General features: G+C 43.8%; 1 protein-coding gene across 3 annotated transcripts in view; it reads left to right on the top strand.

Annotated features, from left to right (window-relative positions):
• Window positions 1–21,091, top strand: part of LOC126094665 (GRAM domain-containing protein 2A-like) — a 347,755-nt gene that overhangs the window by 263,050 nt on the left and 63,614 nt on the right. The gene's annotated exons all lie outside the window — the stretch shown is intronic.

Raw genomic sequence — 21,091 nt, 5'->3', positions numbered from 1 at the left:
TGTAGTAAACACCGAAATAGCTGTACTATGAAGCTTATAGCAGCGATTTCGCGGCATCGCTGCAACACGACGTGCAAATATGTGAGAGATACGCTACACAGTGAGTAACCAAGTTCCTTTTACAGACTTTACAATAAAATAAGAAAAAAAGTCCAGTAACATGGACTCTAAAATGCATACCGTAAGAGCTATAAGCACTTGTTCAATAGGAGAGATGTTCCACCTTAGCACTTGAGCCCATGTTCATCGGACCTTTTTCTTGTTTTTGTTGCCTGAAGCTGTGTACAATAACGGATCTCTTATCTGAAGCAAAATTACAGTAATAAAACGCATCATAATGCCTGGGGTTGAGTAAGACAGCAGAAATTAAAAACATCAGAATGAAAGAGAGGAAAACACGAAGAAAATACTAGGCCCAGTGAAACAGACCGGTGAATACAGCAACAGGAAAACTGGAGCTCGGCACAAGAAAACTGGACAAATAAATGTAACGGTGGGAAAACGTGGACTGTCGTTTTGTCACGGCCATCTGACCCATATGAAAGAAAACAGGAGAATTTGTTGAACATGTCAACGAAGGAAAAAATGTTCCTGGTGCAAGTGGCTCCAGGTAATCAGAAGTGATCTGAAACGGACGAAGATTGAAGCACATGAAATTCTGAACAGAGGTAAGTTTCGGAAGTGGTATGAGCAGACGAAGAACTACGATCGTCTGGCCACTTCTGTGGGCTCTTTGATTGCTCTGTGAGGTGGCTCAACCGCAGTACATCATATGAAACATTAGTTCATTTTATCATATGAACGATAAAAAATATTTGCTTAACACGATAGAGTCCTTCGCCACTTGCCTATGAAAGCATCACTTACGCTCTAATTAACAAACTATTCTCTTGAAGTGTAATGTTCATAGTTACTAGTTTTCCATCTCAGATAACACTTCAGTCCTAGTCAGTGATATTGACTGCTTCAGCAGAGGCCACGAACTGGGCACAGTGCTTCTGTGCGCGGCTCTAAATTGACCTCCGTGTGAAGGCGCTGCTATGCTGGGAAGGAGGGCATGTATTCTTCGGCCACTTCGTCGTTGCGGATTGTAGCGAGACATCGCTAATGTCTGTGGTATCTATGAGCGTTGCCGACTTTGATGTCGTGCCCCGATCTTTGGACAGTACCACAGGAAGAAGTTTCTACATATCTCCAGAGAAAACCGAAACACACAACTGCAGAAAAGTGGTCAGAAGTTGTGATCGAACGCAAGATTACTGGGCAGACTGAGAGTGAGGCGGCCGCTGGGCGGTGGGCGGGCGACGCCGTGCCAGCTGCCAGCGGCCAGGGGGCGGGGCGGGGCGGCGCCGGCTGCGGATTATTTTGGTAGGGCACACGCTCTGCTCTGCTCCGCGAACGAGATCGCGGCCCAGCCCCGCGAGCCACGACTGCTGCTTTCGCGGAAGCCGGGCAGTTCCGGCTGTGTGGTGTCGCCTCATCCTCAGCTAAAAATGCCCCCGGTCGAACCTGCGGTCGGCAGGCAGTCGTGCCGCGTGCGCCGCGCCGTCAACACCTGCGCTCCGCGATGGCGTGCGACCCCTGCGCGGTCGAGGGCCTGTCTCTGGCGGTCGCGCTCAATGCCATCGGCTGGATCACCGGCGCCAAGTAAGTCTGCGACCAGCGGCTAACGCTGCTCCCAACCGCGACAATTTTCCAGTTACCTGCTGTACGTCAAATGACCACTGCACTGTTGGGAATGTATACCTCCATCGAAGCCAGCGGATGTTTGTGGCCTAGTCCTGAAAAATCACATTTAAGTGCTAGTGCTTTGTCGGTTCCTGTAGGCTAGGTATCGAGTCATATGTTGCGTTTCCTGTGCCTCTCCGTCGGTCCCTGCCATATCGTTCTTCGTAGCTGTTTCATGGGCGCTAAACACGTAACACAGGGTGATTCAAAAAGAATACCACAACTTTAAAAATGTGTATTTAATGAAAGAAACATAATATAACCTTCTGTTATACATCATTACAAAGAGTATTTAAAAATGTTTTTTTTCACTCAAAAACAAGTTCAGAGATGTTCAATATGGCCCCCTCCAGACACTCGAGCAATATCAACCCGATACTCCAACTCGTTCCACACTCTCTGTAGCATATCAGGCGTAACAGTTTGGATAGCTGCTGTTATTTCTCGTTTCAAATCATCAATGGTGGCTGGGGGAGGTGGCCGAAACACCATATCCTTAACATACCCCCATAAGAAAAAATCGCAGGGGGGTAAGATCAGGGCTTCTTGGAGGCCAGTGATGAAGTGCTCTGTCACGGGCTGCCTGGCGGCCGATCCATCGCCTCGGGTAGTTGACGTTCAGGTAGTTACGGACAGATAAGTGCCAATGTGGTGGCGCTCCATCCTGCTGAAATATGAATTGTCGTGCTTCTTGTTCGAGCTGAGGGAACAGCCAATTCTCTAACATCTCCAGATACTGTAGTCCAGTTACAGTAGCACCTTCGAAGAAAAAGGGACCAAAAACTTTATTGGCTGAAATGGCACAGAAAACGTTCACCTTAGGCGAGTCACGTTCATACTGAGTTGTTTCCCGCAGATTCTCAGTGCCCCATGTACAGACATTGTGACGGTTGACTTTCCCGTTAGTGTGGAAAGTTGCTTCATCGCTAAACACAATCTTTGAAACGAAAGATTCATCTGTTTCCATTTGAGCAAGGATAAAATCACAGAAATCGATTCTTTTAATCTTATCAGCTGCAGACAGTGCTTGAACCAATTTCAGACGATAAGGTTTCATAACTAACCTTTTTTGTAGGACTCTCCATACAGTTGATTGTGGAATTTGCAGCTCTCTGCTAGCTCTGCGAGTCGATTTTCCTGGGCTGCGAACAAATGCTTGCTTGATGCGTGCTACATTTTCATCACTCATTCTCGGCCGTCCAGAACTTTTCCCTTTGCACAAACACCCATTCTCTGTAAACTGTTTATACCAACGTTTAATACACCACCTATCAGGAGGTTTAACACCATACTTCGTTCGAAATGCACGCTGAACAACTGTCGTCGATTCACTTCTGCCGTACTCAATAACACAAAAAGCTTTCTGTTGAGCGGTCGCCATCTTAGCATCAACTGACGCTGACGCCTAGTCAACAGCGCCTCAAGTGAACAAATGTACAACTAAATGAAACTTTATAGCTCCCTTAATTCGCCGACAGATAGTGCTTAGCTCTGCCTTTTGTCGTTGCAGAGTTTTAAATTCCTAAAGTTGTGGTATTCTTTTTGAATCGCCCTGTACAATGTAGCGAGATGTTGAGGTATAACGCTGCGGACTACATTTACAGCTGTATTCTGCAAGACACCTTATAGTGTCTCACGGAAGGTAGTGTGTGCACCAGCGACACTTCCCCGCCTTTCTGTTGCAGTCGTGAACAGCTGGCGGGAAGAAAGATTAGGGGTAAGCCTTTGTTGATCTCGAATCTCTCTGTTTTTTACCTTCACGGTCTTTCCGCGAGGTATACGTAGGAGGAAGCAATATGACGGTTTATTCTTCCAGGAAACATTCTCGGAACTTTAAGGCTCCCTTCGCACTCCGGCTGTACGACGTGCAGTCCTGTATGGGAGGCGACTCTCTACACGACGCAGAAACAACTCGCAGTGGTGGAACACTTAGAAACGTAGTTGAAGCGACTCGACTGATTCCTCTCTTTAGGGGGAAAGTTTCAAGTCATCTGATGTTTTATGTAGATGAAGCAATGCTACATCCGTTTCTGGTTCTCAGTAAAAATTTACTTTTTGCTTAAAAAAATTAAAAGCCGCTGGTTTTGGATTCGTGCTTGTTCTCCACTATGTAATCTTTCTCTTTAGATTCTTTCGCAACTATTCGATTTTTTGCGTACTGTAGTCTGATATCACAGCTTCATAATGAAGCGGTTTTCTTTTCACTGTTGCTCATAGTTATTGAGATACTTCGAAATTAAATAAAACACTATGCGTGATTGAGAAATTTGCAGGAAAAAAATTAGTTGCTGGCGAGTTTAATTTTGATGCTTTTTGGGTCATACAACACCGAATACGAAATGTAACTAGGAGATCGAAATTATTTTTAACGCTGGAACGAGAGCTATGCCTCTTTCCAGTCTGCGTGATGTGTTTGGAAGCTGTCAGCGATACGCCACATGGCGAGACTGTTGGTTTTGCGCTTACTAAGTAAACCTGTAACGAAATGCGCTGTTCTTCTTTGAACCTTCTCTATTTTCTCTATCAGTCCTATCTGCTAATAGAGTAATGGGGATTCAACACATTCATAGCTTTCGTTGAAAAAGTGTGGTCAGAGTTCAGAAGAGCTATTGTTCCCAAATTAATACAATGAGACAGGCTACGATCAGATGACCTATGCATTACGGACTAAAGACAGCGTGTTCTTACGAACATCTGTCACTTGGATTGCCTGTAATCCACGCTGGCATTTGGTGTTCTGCATATACCCACATCATCATCACCATGCATTATTTTCTGCTTGCCTTTATTTACAATATCAACTACTTCATTTTTACCTCCTTTATAATGTAAAAGTCCTGTTTAGTTCTAACTTGGGAAGCTCTGCTTCGACCAATTTGACGTCAGCCTGGTTAATAGCAGATTGAGGTGCATTTCCCTCCATGGTGGTAAATTTTTTCCGTGACTTCCCCAGATCACACAACGCGAATGCTGGAACGTTTCTTTTCCCTTCTTTCCACCGTCATTGTCGAATTTATCTAGAGCGAAGGTTCTTAATACTAACGCTGTGGAACGACAACGTCAAACTAATTGCAGGAAAAACAGATGCTAGGCTGAAATTCACTGGAAGAATCTAAGAGAAACTTAATTCATCTGTGAAAGGAGTGGTTCACGAAATAGATTTTTTAACTATCTTGGAGTATTTGGATTAACGGAAGAGAGAGACAAGATTCAACGAAGAGAGGCGTGTTTCGTAATGGGATCGTTTAGTCGGCACGAGAGCATTACGGAGATACGCAACAGAATTAAGTGGCAGACGCTACAAGGGAGGTGTTATGCGTCAGAGAGGGATCGCAAGTGTGTGTGTGTGTGTGTGTGTGTGTGTGTGTGTGTGTGTGTGTGTGTGTGTGTGTGTGTGTGTTCCCAGGAGCAGCCGGGCGGCATATTGCCTTCTCCGGCATGCGATTATGACCACAACGAGAAAATCTGAAAAATCAGTTATTACTATGATTTACCGATAATTCTTCTTCCCACGTGCGCGAATGGAACAGGAAAAATGGGAGGGGGAACATAATGAAACCAGAAGTACCATTCACCACGCACCCTAAGATATATCTCAGTGTATAGATGTAGGCTATATATAGATAGTTAATTCGTCAGTTAGCCATATCCTAAATGCCGGCCACACTCATGGACATGAAAACTACAGTAAAAGGGAGTGGGTAATAAGCAGAAGAGGAGTCACTACGAACTATGCATTGAGTGACAGTGCTCTGCTACTCGAGGTCTCAGTGCATGTGACATACGGTTGGGTTTTTTCATCCGATAAACTACGGAGTTAGTCTGAAAAACAGTATGATGCACGACTTGACACTTTTGACGTAAACAAAGCTTTGTCAGCATAACAGCTGTTAAATTACTTTTAAAATATCTAGGCTGTCCCGGGGCTCAAACATGAGGTTTTGGTCTTCGGACGTGGTACATAGGCCGAACGAGCAATCATGTCAACGTTCAAAACTAATAAACAAGTATTCATGTCACGCTAGTCCGAAGTGTTAGTATTTGAGTTACGAGTTACGACATTTACGCTTGGCTTGTTCTAAAAAAAGATGGACAGAGTAAGAAAAGTTCCGTAGTTGGCGACGACAGCAGAGAGGAATGTGACGCACGATTATCGTGCAGAGATCGAGTAGACGTCAGTGGACTGCGGTTGCGGGCAGGATGCGACTGCTTTCTCGTTTGCTAATAGGCACGGCGTTGTATTGCAGAGATCTGGGGATTAACTGACGTTTCATACAGCTCTATTTTTCCCACCACCAGTGTAGTCTAGCGTGTAACTGACGGATATGTTAAGGAGCTGTAGTTTTTTTTACTTTCACTCACATACCCGAGCACCTTCGATACATGTGACCTGCAGCGGCGGTTGACAAGTTCTCAAGCGTATCCTGTTTTCTTTCATCCTAACCACACGGCAGTAAAATATCGTTCTACGTCTTCTCATCGTTACATTTAGTTGGTCAATCGTCTTTTACAGATCTCCATTACTTCTGTTGCTGCGTTTACCATTGTTTTATTGGCCCCAATATTTTTCATAGGTTTTTCCTCTCTTCCATATTTCCTATTCCCGCCAAGTCTAGGGGATCGGTTGCAAATCATCTTTGACTTTATTACTGTTAACAGAAACTATAATATTGCTTGAGAGGGGATGGATGTTTTATTGCACGTATCTGTGATTAGCGGAAGGATATTTCCATCTTTCTTACCCTGAGTTTGTTAGCCTCCCCGTCGCGGCCGTTCTTTCATATTATTTCACTAAAATACTTAAATATACTCACTTTTGATTTCTCACTATTTTGTGGTTATACGGTTTGGAACTTATGTTGTATTTGTCATACATTTTTTTCGTTTCAGATAGTTGAGGCTTTTTTTTCTGCCGTTGTTTCCAAAATGTTGATTTTTCTTTGTGGCATTGTTGCCACGTCTCCGGACGGTATTTGAAAGGTCGTCGGCGAAAGCTGTTGCAGCTGTCATTTATTCTACACTTTTTGAATTCGTGTTCCCATTTAACACAGTGGCGTAAAAAGCCTATCCAAAATATTTGCCGATTCAAAAAATATATGTATTACAGTGTATCTAAGAAGTTGCAGATGATTTCCGAATACAGTGGCATTTGATGATTAGTGAATGACTTTGTCTGCGTGCTCGGACTGTCGAGCTTTTGCTTAGCTGTCTCGAAAGCGCTTCATATCCCGCTCTGCAATACTAGAGGCTACACCAGCGCCCAGCAGACGTCGCGTCTGCTGCGTTAATTGGGCGCGGCGCGTGCGTCACCCGAAACTGGAGCCCTGGAGCCCGCGCTGTAGTGGTGGGCAGGAAATCGCGTATCTGTTAGAAATCACAGTGACTTTACAGAATCTAACTGCGATTTCAGTCACAGTTAGCAGTCGCAAGTAGTATTTCATATTCAAAGACGTGAGCCATCTATTGGTCGAATTTAGCACTGCTTTCTGCGATTTGTGACAAATCGCAACTAAGAGTCGCAAGTAGCAACTAAAAAGCGCAGTTAACATACTTTTCCTAGTGTCATCTGTTGACCGACGTACGTACTTCGTTATGAGAGCCTTGTGCCTCACGAGATCGATGTGCTGTGTGTGCATATGAAGGGCTTATTTCAATAGTGGTACGAGTCTATTTTTGTTCATTTTGAGATACAGAGTCGTAAAGTTAAATGAGCGCTGACAAATCTGCATTTGAGATACCAGGAATATTCAAGCATATGGCTTCTTGCTAGAGATGAACCTTTATTTATGTTTGTTTGGATCACTAATTTCAGAAGCATTATAGACAGAAAAGTGGAGGTAATGGACTTGTACCAGTATTGAAATAAGCCCTTGATATTATATGACGACATGCACATTCAGCATCAGTTATGGTTGGTCAAATACTGCTGTGACTCTGAATGTATTATATTGATAAGAAGCAACATTGCCTTTTTCTCCTGAAAATATCAAGTAACGTAACAAATGTGTTTGATTCTGCTTCCAATATGACAGTTTTGGTTAATACTCCACATGCCTACAGGACTTTGCAATGTTAACACAGCAGAACTCAGACATCTGTATAAGTGTAGAGAAATGAAAACAGTCATATGAATGTCTCACTTTTGTTCCGACACAGTTCAAGACTCGGGAGAAAAGTTTTACACCTGGTGTTCTACATGGCAACTTCACACACAAGAACTTTTTGCCGACACTACTACCACCTACATAAGTAAGCTGTTCCTGTGTTACTTTCAAGTAATGCACTTAAGCTACTCCTGATTTAACTGGTAGATCTGTACTTCCCACTTTCATATCAACAGCCTCGAAATGCATATTGTAGACTTCGGGATATGTTACAGGTCAGTGTCACACCAAGATTGTGGAGAAAGGGGGGAGGGGGCGGCATGTCACTCTCCAACAAGTGTTTACCAATAAGTAAGTGGCGGAAAATTATGGGTATAGGACGGCTTAAACATGTGGAAAATGAGATTTTTATAATTCACTCACTGTATTTGACATTTATTATTCCTTTAAAATCGCACAACTACTTCAATAAAACACAGTTTAATCATTCACACACTTATTTCACAATTATTTCACTTTTAAACTGCAAATCCTCTAAGAGCTGTCTTGAATCTTCACGAGTCTCTCTCAAAAACAGCGTTGATGTGGATAGATACGTACAGCAACCAGTAATCAGAGTCAGAACTGTGTCTGCAGAAACACAAGGATTATTAAACAATTTTTGCTGTCATTAATTACTAGCAATATAATTGACAGAGTACATTGCTAATATTTGCTATAATGAATATCACATTTTCAAGAACGATCTCACTGAAGTAATTAAGTCCATCGAAACGCTTAGAAACTAACCTCCCGTCTGACGGAAACGGTCTAAAGACGCAGTGGCAATTTCTTGAGATCTGTTGACAATGATATTTTGAGTTATCACTTTACTGAGTGACTGAAATGTAGTTCAGGTACCTGTGAACATAACAATATGTTACAATTCATTTTCTAAATACGAACTAGTACGGTACTGTACGGCTACTTACATATTAATTACACTATTAATATTTTCACAGTTGTTTCTTTAATACAAAATTAAAGCCAACGGAAGAAAAAACGTAAAACATACTTGCCAATGACAGGTTTGTTGAAATGCAATTTTCTGTGTTGACAGATGTAACTTTTTCATACGGTGGTAAGTCGCAGAAATCGCAGGAATCACAGAAATCGCGGAAGTAGCAGAAACCACAGAAATCGCGGAAGTAGCAGAAATCGCAGAAATAGCAGTGGCGGAGGGATACACGACCTATTTTCCTTAACTGCGACTCTTAACTGCGACAAATCACAGTTAAGAATAAGATACTGAAAAGTAGCATTCACAGAAATCACTGATATCGGAAAATCGCAGTTTAGCCCAACTCTACCGCGCTGTGTGGAGGAGTCGGGCGGCAAGAGGCGCTCCAGCTGCCAGGAAGTGCTCATGGCGTTAACGGCGAGCGGCGAGCGGCTAGCCAACCGACGACCGCGGCAGGTGAGGGAAGCCTGCCAGCTGTTCTGGCGCCAGTTTCCTGGGCACAAGTGCGCCGTGTCGCGAATTTGACGGGGCGTGACAGCCGTCTCCACGAGCCGCGCAGAGCGGGCAAGCGGCGCTGACTCGATCCTATACGGTGCTCTCACAGAATGTCACGACACGGGCACTTCAACTGTGCAGATAACACGACAGGGGCAACCGCTGACTGATCATTGTAAATTTGTTCATTCGTTTCACTTATGACATACCGCTGTCCAGCTACTGGGCTGGTACCGTAAAGTGGGGGTTAGTCCTGAACAATTAACATTGTGAACTCCTCCACATGAGTACTAAAATTCCGTTTGCCCGAAAATCCTACAAATTTAGAGGTTGTAGATCCAGCTAAATACATGGGGATCATAATTACGAACAGTTTAAATTGGAACACACAGGGATCAAAATTACGAAAATTTAAAAGTGAAACGCTAAACAAGTTGTGGGGAAGGACAATGAAAGACTGCGTCGTATTGGCAAAACATTTAGAAGATACAGCAGATCTACTAAAGAGACTCCCTACACAACGCTTGTCCGTCGTTTTTCTTCTACAATTTTGCTGCGTGGAGTGCGAGCCTTGCCAGATAGGAGTGACAAAGGAGATCGAAAAAGCTCAAAGAAGGCTAGCTCGTTTTGTATTACCGCGAAATACGGGAGAGAGTTGAGGTGGCAATCATTAAAACAAAGGCATTTTTCGTTACGGCGAGATCTTTTCACGAAATTTCAATCACCAACTTTCGAATGCGAGAATATTGTTGACTCCCACCTACATAGGGAGAAAAGAACATCGCAATAAAATAAATGAGATCTCATACGTTTTCCCCCACGTGCTCTTAGAGTGTGGAACGATCGAGAAATACTCTACCAGCGGTTGAATAATCCCTTTGCCAGCCTTTTTAAGTGTTAACTGCAGAGTAGTCATTCACATGTAGATGACCTGGTTACATTTCTTACAATTCAGCATACAGAATGAGATTTTCACTCTGCAGCGGAGTGTGTGCTGATATGAAACTTTCTGGGAGATCAAAACTGTGTGCCGGACCGAGACTCGAACTCGGGACCTTTGCCTTTCGCGGCAAGTGCTCTACCAATTGAGCTACCCAAGCACTTGCCCGCAAAAGGCAAAGGTCCCGAGTTCGAGTCTCGGTCCGGCACACAGTTCTAATCTCCCAGGAAGTTTCAATTCAGCATACAGTTTCAATAAGATTCCCTTGGGCATTATGCTGCATTATTATGAAACAGTAATGAACTCCACATAAGTGAATGGCAGTCACATGATACCTGTTTCACTATTACATTTACCGCCGGTGACAAGAGCATTCAAGCAATGAATATGTAGTAAAGAGTTAAAATCAGTCCGCGTGTGTGATGGGTCACAAGCCTCTGGACATCCATTGCCGTTAATTCCAGAGACGTCAGCCACATAACGGATAGCGTGTATGACAAACTTTTCTGCTGCTTCCAGTTTAATCGTTCAGGGACGAACAGTGAAAATGAAATTTTCTTCCATTCCCACTGAGCAATCTTGTGCAGTTGACGCATTTTTGAACACCTGATCTCCGACTGATGCTCTCGTTTATGCCAAAGATCCTCGATAGAGTTCGTCCGCAGCTCGTGGTCTAGTGGCTAGCGTTGCTGCCTCTGGATCACGGCGTCCCGGGTTCGATTCCCGACCGGGTTGTGGATTTTCTCTGCCTGGTTACTGGGTGTTTGAGTTGTTCTCATCATTTCATCACCACCATTATTTGTGTCAGTGTCTAAATTGGACTCTAAAAAACTTGGACTGTGTAAAAATTGGGACATTACATGGGCGCTGGTGACCATGCAGTTGAGAGCCTCATAACCCAAGAATAATAATAATAATAATAATAATAATAATAATAATAATAATAATAATAATCGGTGGAGTTAAAGCTGGTGATCTGAATTGGTCAGCGTAACGAACCCACATCATTGTATTCCAATCACGACGCCACATAGTGTGCAGTAAATAACTTCGTAAAAATATTCTTCCACTGCCCCACATGCTTATTGCATTTTTTGCGCCACTCAGCGCGACATTTAAAATACCGACTAGCCGGTTTAATGCGGATCCAAGAAAGCGCGGATAGTTTGAAAAAGATGGATAAACTGAAAATACATTTCTTTTTTACAGAAAACTACCGTTTCTTGAATTTACAGAACGTGCTACATGTCGCATTTGAATGCCCAATTCATTACTTACGCTATACTGCCAGCAACAATTTAATTACAACCATACCCATTGAACGCACTTGTTTTCACTTCACTTCTGGGAAACAATCTTCCATTTCTCGCTTTTCATTATTTTTTTTCAACCCACCTTTTTCCATTTTAAAGAATCAATACATCGGTCTGGTCAAACGAATTTCGTCTTGCGTACTCGACAACAGATAACGTTGTTCAGTGCCTCGGTGTGGGTGGTAACGGCTTGAGCGACTCATCTTCGCTGCCATCCTCTACCAAACGTACTCTGCTCCCTAAACATATTCGCGTCACGTTACTGATCAGGTCCTGGTTCATAGGCATTGCTATTTAACCAGCCTCAGGCGTTTTCGCCATCTGCATTTTTCTACCTATTTTTCTTTGCAGACGAAAATAATTCTTCTGATTGTAACAGAATAATTCAGGGTTGATTGGTTGATTTGCTGGTTTTCAGAGTTGCCGAACTAAACACGGATAATCGCAAACTTGGACAATATGGAGGCTGATGTATAATGCTCCCGAAAGGCGTTCAAAATGAAGTGGACTGGTTGTAGAAAGATAGGCTGAAACTTTGAACTGAAGTTTGTGTTAGAGGGGGCACTGGATTTGGAGGTAATTTGCGCAGCTGTGGTAGCCACAACGCTACAGTGAAGTCGTGGTAAACACATCTGGTAAATAAGGAGACCCGGGTTCGAGTGCTCTGGTTGGTACAAATTTTAATTCATTGCTTCAGCTTCTATCATTATTGGAAATAGAGATCTGATTTAAATAGTAAAGCAGGAAAAGTACCGTTTTAAGAGCTTCAAAAAAGATAAAAACCGCCTACATACATCAACAGCTGACGCACGAAAATTAAAAAGAAACTTAAAGTAACTTTGTTTACTGGCATAAAGAAGAAATCGTTATACTATCCGTCGGCTTTGACCGATAAGGTTCTGAACGTTGAACTTGTCGACTTTGACGGCAAATTATAGACGATATTTTGAAACATAAATCACACAAACACTTTTGATCACGAGAATTTCCTGCATCGGGAAAAAATAGTTCGAAACACTAATACCGTCAGTCACATATTCTTAAGAAAAAGTTTCTTGGAAAGAAATCTGAGCGTAAAAAGAATTCTACAGCTGCAGTGGAGACAGAGATAAGTTGTACATACAAAAACACACCATATTTACCGTACATGAATCAAAGATAGTACCGGAAAATAAGTTCTAGCTATATAGCTGATGTAGAGAATGCAATACCTAAATTCAGCTACAGTGTTAATCTTAAAATATAATGGCTCTGAGCACTAACACCTGAGGTCATCAGTCCCCTAGAACTTAGAACTACTTAAACCTGCCCGCATCTCGTGGTCGTGCGGTAGCGTTCTCGCTTCCCACGCCCGGGTTCCCGGGTTCGATTCCCGGCGGGATTAGGGATTTTCTGTGCCTCGTGATGGCTGGGTGTTGTGTGCTGTCCTTAGGTTAGTTAGGTTTAAGTAGTTCTAAGTTCTAGGGGACTGATGACCATAGACGTTAAGTCCCATAGTGCTCAGAGCCATTTGAACCATTTACTTAAACCTAACTAAACTAAGGACATCACACACATCCATGCCCGAGGCAGGATTCGAACCTGCGACCGTAGCGGTCCCTCGGTTCCAGACCGAAGCGCCTAGAACCGCACTGTCACACCGGCCGGCTCTTACAATATATTTCACATAAATCATGTAACCAGCTGCAATATTCCCAGAAAGCAGGTTGTGGGCAACAGGTTAACCTATCGCAGTCGGTTTAGTACTTTTACTAAAAGAAACTCAAATGCATCTAAAACGGACAGCTCAAAACTACCATACAGAAACGCTACTATGCATAGCTAAACTACGGTTACAGAATATTGAGTAGTAGTTGCCAATAACATGTTAATATTTCCACACAGCGTTACATACGGCCATTTGAGGCTGGCTGTGAAGCTACTTAAACGAAAAGATTCCCAACATTACTGAACGAAGCAGATGTTGCTATATTTTGTTCCTCACACAAAGCAAGATGAAGAAACAATTTCACTGTAAGCGCACACACTCAAAAAAAAAAGCAATGACGCAGGGAAATTCAAAACACGCACCAAGATGTGACGTCTCGGCGGCCATAAACATACAGGTGGACTAGTATCGCAAATTGCTTTTGACCCGTTAACTGTACGTCACGATAGTCCTGTTAATAATGTTTACTATCATAGTTTCCGAAGGATCTAGCACCATAGACAGCTGAGAAACACTTGCCTTTTTCTGTCCTTTCCGAAACGCTTAAAAACTCATAACTTAAGTCACATCTCTAGCAGAAGCACTATCTGCGCCAATGCAAACTTAGCGATCGTTGCTCGGAGATGTTCTGTCGAAATCGCAACAAAGAAACGGAAGAATTGCGGACGACTCATCTCCGCACGCCACACCTACAGTACACAAGTACGAGTGCTTCGTTTCGGAGACCGGTGGCCCCGAGAGCCACATGATACCGCAAGGCAATAAGGCAGTCAGGTGCAATATATATACCGCCGACAGTACCATACTCATCTCGCACCCCCGCTTCATCGGATGCGCCGGAATGATGCGCTGTAGTGCTTGTCACTGAAGAAGCGCTTAAAAAATCATTTTAAAAATAAAAAACTGTGCTTTTATAAATATTTAGTCATTGAGCTGCTTTTGCCAGGGTTATGAGCGAAGACACATGTCAGGCAGCCGACGCTCCATTTCCGCCCAGAGACTTTCAATGGATTTCATGTCAGGGCTTTAATCCTGGAAATGCAGCTCATCCTCTTCGATACACGCCGTAGGAGAGGGTTAAATGGTTTGAGCCGAAACAAGGAATTAAATAATAAACCATACCACTTTCACTAATCGCACATGTGATATATCGGATACTGTGGCGGGAGACGTGTTTTGCTCTTATCGAATTGGGCAGTCCACGTCTTCTTGGACTCCCCAATTTTAGCCGCTCTGCCGCGGACTTTTAATCTTCCCGCCACATTGCCAACGCTGTTGGGAGAGAATGCCTAAATGGCTGATGGTTTACGTTTTATTCGTGAGGGGAGGAGGGGGGGGGGAGAAGTTTATCTCACAATCTGAGGATGGGCGTCTGGTCTTCTGCCTTTGGCCTGCACACTCCCTCCGTTTTCAGTCTTCCTCGCTTTTTCTTTGCTGTCTGTCCTTTAGGCTGGAGATTTCAGTGTGTTGCCGAGTGGCTGTCTCATACTTTTTTCTTGTGATCAGCGAGCCCAGGCAATCTGCTATATTATTTTACTACCTTCCACTAGATTTCCCTGTAGGGTACGTTTTTCCCTTTCGGTTACTTCTTTCGTCTTCTTTTTCCGTACGGCTCCCCGTTGGTTTCACGCCCTTTCACTTTTTCCCGACTCCTTTTGGAAATTGTTTTACGTTGAGTCTTGTTTGCATGACCCTTTAGTTAGGTCCCTTTACAGACCGACCAACCAACCTACCTACCTTCACATTTAAACCAGGTCCCAGACTCACCGACTTTGCAACGGCTCTCTTCAGGGCCGAGATGCGGGTGGTGGTATGGTGCGTTAATGTCAGTACAGTGGGTTCATCCAAGAAATGTCGCAACCTCTACAACATACATGATTTCTAGAATAATAGGTAATTGTGTCTCTTATACTGATGCGGCCGGTAGTTTTCTGACGTAGGCAGCCATAGCGTATGACAGCAAATTAGCAGCGCGTTGACCGTGGGCGCGAAGTCCACGTGCCTCCTCAAGGGGGATGCCTACTTTTCACGCCCTCAGGCCGACCCGTCAACACAGGCGTCTAAAGACGGCGGCGACCGCTGTGCCTGGAGCTATGCAGGTCGCAACCTCGTCTCCGAGCGGATCAGAGCGCATGACAGATGGCAGGCAGTTAACAGCTGCGGGCCGGCTGCCGCTGTAAACAATCCGCTCAATCCACAAAGGACCCGCTGACTGGCGAGTCGAGTTCCAGATACGAGTGTGTTGACACGCGCGCCACACACACACACACACACACACACACACACACACACACACACACACACTCACTTTCATCCGTGTCGGTTCTACATCTCAAAATAACATCTGGTTTACGAGCGCAGCAACGAATACCTTCACTTCCTTGAACCAACCAGCACTGCCGGGTACGGAGTCAATTTGGGAACCAGATCGCTACGTGGACTCTTACCTCGTTTCTGTAGGGACAAGCTGGTTTAGCGAGTTGCGTTAACAATTGTCTATCCCTGTGAGAATAAGAGTTCTGCTTCTTAACTGAGGCTCTTAGGAAACTCGGGCAGCATCAGATTTTCACTAAATCGAGATAACTTGCCTAGCGCACTTCACGGCGCAGTAGATTCGTCTCCGGGAACAGCAAGCTTCAGATCCACGCCGGTTCATTTACTTCTATGTACATACTCTGCAAGTCACTGCACAGTGAGAGTGTGGGGGAAGCTTACATCGTTCCAATATTAGCCAGTTTGTCCTATTTCAGTTCCGTGTTGAGCGAAGGGAAAAATGCACTACGCCCTGATCTCTGAATGTACGATCCTGTTCCCTACACAAGACAGAAGATTGTGACAGTTGAATGGTAGCATAGTTTTCCAATATCGATTCTCCACATTTGCCAAAGAGGATATAGAGAAAACTATGTCTGCTTCCTTCCAAGCATCCAGTTTGAGTTCTCCGAGCATTTCTGTTACATGTTCGTATGTGCTATACCGACCTGTTAAGATTCTCTGACTTGGCCTGATGTCTTCTGTTATGTTTACTTGCTAGGGTCTATGAACGCTGGATAAATGCTGTCGGTTTGAATGCCATTTCCTTTACAGATTAACTTCTTTCCCAGCACACCTTCAACAAATCTAAATTTTGCTTTCGCCTTCCCCCATATTGAGTTTACGTGATAGTTTAAATTTATTTATGTCACCTGTAAATATTTGCACAACATAAAGTGCTCAAAACATTCACCAGTGATCTGGTGTTCGGATTCTCTCTCTCTCTCTCTCTCTCTCTTTCTTTTTTCTTTTTTTTTTTTCTACAAACATTAACTTGCCTCTATACACATTTAACTAGAGCTGCTTTTTCAGACTGAACTTTCACTCTGCAGCAGAATGTGCGCTGATCTGAAACTTCGTGGCAGATTAAAGCTGTGTGTGCCGGATAGGGACTCGATGCCGGGATCTTTGCCTTTGGCGGGCAGGTGCTCAACCTACTGAGCTGTCCATGCGCGACTCACGGCCCCTCCTCCACAGCTCTGCTTCCGCGGGCATCTCATCTCCTGCCTTCCAAACTTCACACAAGTTCTCCTGCATACCTTACGGGACTAGCATTCGTGGGAGAAAGGAAAATGCGGAGAAATTGCATACTCTCAGCCTACGGGATTCTTTGCAGACGAATTTTTACAATTCGCAGGAGTAGACATTTTGTCTGAGTCCTTCAGCATTTCCATACTTTCGCCCAGTTTCCTCTAGATTGCAGCATCACCACTGAACAATCTGATGCTGCTGCTGCTGGCACTAAGTAATAAATCTTCTGTGTATGAGAGGCTCTGTTACCCTCCCTTGGTGCACACGGGACGGTAGTTACGTTTCTGTTGAACGCTCTTACTGAGTTGCATTAGTCAAGTATTCTTCGAGCCATTCCCATACTTAGAAGACACTCAGTACAGTCACAGCAGGATTGTCAATTTAGGACGCCATGTAGTATGTCAATATGAATTTAAGTGTTAGGAATTTCTTTTTAAGTATTTGGAGAGTAGCTTGTAAGGAAGTGTAATGTGAACGACAAATAGCTATGACAAAAAGAGATTAGGTGGTTCTGAAATGCAATGCTGCTGATAATTAGATGGGTTGATAGAGTAACTAATGAAAGGTTCTGAATCTGTTAGGGAAGAAATGAACTGTATTGTATTACTTGATTAAGACAATACATAGATTCATAGTACACATCTTGAGGCATCACAGAACAGTGAATTTGCTAAAAGAGATGAGTATGGGGGGGGGGGGGGGGGGGGGGAATTCCTTAAAGTTGTAGAAAGTGCAACGCTAGATTAAAGAAAGCAGATTGAAATGGATATCGATTGCGGTGGTGAAACTTGTGCAGGATAGACCAGCACGGAGATATACTGTACCTCAAACCAGTCTTTGGACTGAAGACCACAATACCGTTACCATTCCCTGCTAATAAGTTGAGGCTAAGTGTACAGTACGTGGTGTAACATCCTTCATAGAATTGGTTTAGATAAAAGAAATGGGCATGTCGTTACAAAGCCAGTGTCGCGTTCGTTGCTTTGTCCACAGTGACAGCTACGCCGCTGTCGCGCCGGTCGAATAGGGGCGAGCTCCTAGGACTTGCGCTGATGTTTATTGAACAGAACATGGAGGAGAAGGGATATCTATGGGGTGAGGAGAGGGCGCTGCGCATGTGGCCAAGCAAACCGAAATGGAGACGTTCGTAAAACACTATTCTTCACATTTTCCGCTAAGACGTCAGCCACAATATTGGACATGGTTGTTCTGCTTTCACACACATGTTATTAACAGCGAAGATGCTGCTGCAGACAGAAAATAAATTCATCAAAGGGAGACAAGTTATTTCTCATAAGCGAGTACCGCAAAGGTAACTGTAGTTGTCGTACTAGTAAGAGGCGTATTGGGCGTTAATATTGAGACGCAGTGTGATGAAGGCATAAAATCGTGTGACTAACCGATGCAACTGTATCGCCACATCTGTACAAGAAAAATTATAGATAAAACCAGTATTGAGGAGGGAGTGTGCTGGCAGTCTATCAGCTGAATGTACACACACTTCGAGCAATGTTCACATGCAGATAACAAATGTTAACGAAATTCTGTGTCATTTGCTTCTTAGTATTCAGTTTCCAAAGCATTGTGCTTATTTTAAAGTTCAAATGACCTGGTGAATGATTACGTGCTATCAAAATTTTGATTTCACCAAGGATGAACAAAGATTACAGCATTCAGTGAAATGCGAGTAGAAGAATTAAGTGCCTGGAGGTATTTCAGTGTGTAATAAATAACTAAATTACTGGGTCTCGAAATTTTGTGGAACAGTTTCATATTGGCGGACTTGAAAACGATTTTTAATCAGGTAAAGTTCAGCACAAGGCGCAAAAAATGGTTATGTCTGTCTCTTCTTTCCATAAAAAAAATACTGACATCAGAGTTGACACACTTGTTTCAAACCAGCGAACAGGCCTCGAGTTTCTCTGTTCAAAGCTTTAAGCCAAATCCATTCCAGGTATCGAATGGAAGCTTTTAAGATGCGTAAGACTTGAATGAAAAATCACCAGTACATCTGACCAGATCCTGTCTTCACTAGAGATGCAGTGATATTCAGAATCTTCGGGCAAACCTTACTCCACGCCACAGTCGCGCGACTTAAGTCAGTGTACGTGGCGGCAAAAATTCCGTTCTGCGCACCTGATTGCTCACTCCACAGATATTCCTAGTGTGTGGGCCAGTCGGAGGTTGCTCATTGAGTGCACTCGCCGCATCGACACTTTGCTCGGTTATGGCCGTTAAAAATTCGAGTCGTCTTCGCGGCACGCCCTTTCCCGGACGCTTCGCGTCACTACGGACTCGGCCGTCGCGAAGCGGCAGGTGCTGTTCGTTTGCCCTTCCCAGCAGTGGCTGCTCCCGCAGAGGTCCCCGGCTTCCGTTCTCGTTAACACCCTCTGGTTATTCTGGAGCTAGCTCTCTAGCCTACCTGCTCAGCCACGCGCTTGGGCTGTTTCTGTCTGGGTTTTAATTGCTTTCGATGCGGTTAGCACTTTTTTCTGCCGCATCCAATTTTACTTTGTAAGAAATAGCTCTCTGGCGAAGGCAAAACCTTAAGGAGTTCCTTAGCGTTGATGCCAGATGTCGGTTGAAGAACAGTTGAACAGATTTCTGTGGTCCCTCCGAGACAATAGATCTGTTCACATCTTTAACACACAGAGAGTGGTGGTGTGTGGGAAAGTTGTGGGAGCAACCTCCCCCACTGCATGTTGAGCTCCGCGATTAACTCGACAGCGCCCACCCGTGTACTGAACTCATTATTTATCTCGCCTTATTTTACGATTGTCGGTCCGTACCGATGTTCATCACATTTTACTCTTCTCTCTTTTACTGTTATGAATCTCTCAGGTAGAAGACATTTATCCCGTTACTGTCTTAGTCCTGCGTTAGCTTATCGTGAGTCAGATATGGCTGAGGTGAGGTGTTCCTCGACACAGGTGAGTCCCGGGATGAGCTTGTCTTCTCTCTGGCATGCATACCGACCCGATTCTTATACAGGATGACTCAAAAGAATGGAGATAATGGAATGGAGATAATGGAATGGAGATAATGGAATGGAGATAATGGAATGGAGATAATGGAATGGAGATAATGGAATGGAGATAATGGAATGGAGATAATGGAATGGAGATAATGGAATGGAGATAATGGAATGGAGATAATGGAATGGAGATAATGGAATGGAGATAATGGAATGGAGATAATGGAATGGAGATAATGGAATGGAGATAATGGAATGGAGATAATGGAATGGAGATAATGGAATGGAGATAATGGAATGGAGATAATGGAATGGAGATAATGGAATGGAGATAATGGAATGGAGATAATGGAATGGAGATAATGGAATGGAGATAATGGAATGGAGATAATGGAATGGAGATAATGGAATGGAGATAATGGAATGGAGATAATGGAATGGAGATAATGGAATGGAGATAATGGAATGGAGATAATGGAATGGAGATAATGGAATGGAGATAATGGAATGGAGATAATGGAATGGAGATAATGGAATGGAGATAATGGAATGGAGATAATGGAATGGAGATAATGGAATGGAGATAATGGAATGGAGATAATGGAATGGAGATAATGGAATGGAGATAATGGAATGGAGATAATGGAATGGAGATAATGGAATGAGCACAATTGTTTTAGGCATGTTTATTTATCAATACATAGTATGTCATCATTGAATGTCACAAGCATCTTTATTTCGCTCCCCTCGGTGCACACATTCCTGCAGCCTGATAAGAACTCTATGCATGGCTCGACCTAACACGGCAATAGCAATCTGGAGAATTCCTCTCGTATTCTCTTTTTAAGTTCTTCGATGATAGCAGGTGGAGTACGGAAAACTCGCTCTTAAGGTGGCCCCACAAGAAAAAATCACGCTGTTAGGTCAGGCGATGTTGGCGACCACGCAGTGTCACCATTCCTTGTAATGACAAGGTTACCAAACAATCGTAGCACAGCTCCTATCAATATCCGTGTCGGAGCTCCGTCATGCTGAGATGAACCGTTGGCAGATAAATGGGGCCGTTTATGTGCAACAAAACTTTCCATCGTGGCAACCTACCGAACAGACGTTACAGTGTTTGTGCACCCATTATCATCTTCAAAAGGTAGGGGCGTGTTGTGCCACTCGAGAACATGGCGCACGTTGCAGCTGTGCAGTGAACGCTCGGGTAGCTGACGTGGATTTTGCTGGTACCAATAGCGAAAATTCTGCTTATTGACGAA

The sequence above is a fragment of the Schistocerca cancellata genome, chromosome 8 (assembly GCF_023864275.1).
Source record: "Schistocerca cancellata isolate TAMUIC-IGC-003103 chromosome 8, iqSchCanc2.1, whole genome shotgun sequence".
NCBI classification, from domain to species: Eukaryota; Metazoa; Arthropoda; class Insecta; order Orthoptera; family Acrididae; genus Schistocerca; species Schistocerca cancellata.
The sequence above is the reverse complement of the archived record's forward strand: the minus strand, read 5'-3'. Positions and strand labels throughout refer to the sequence as shown.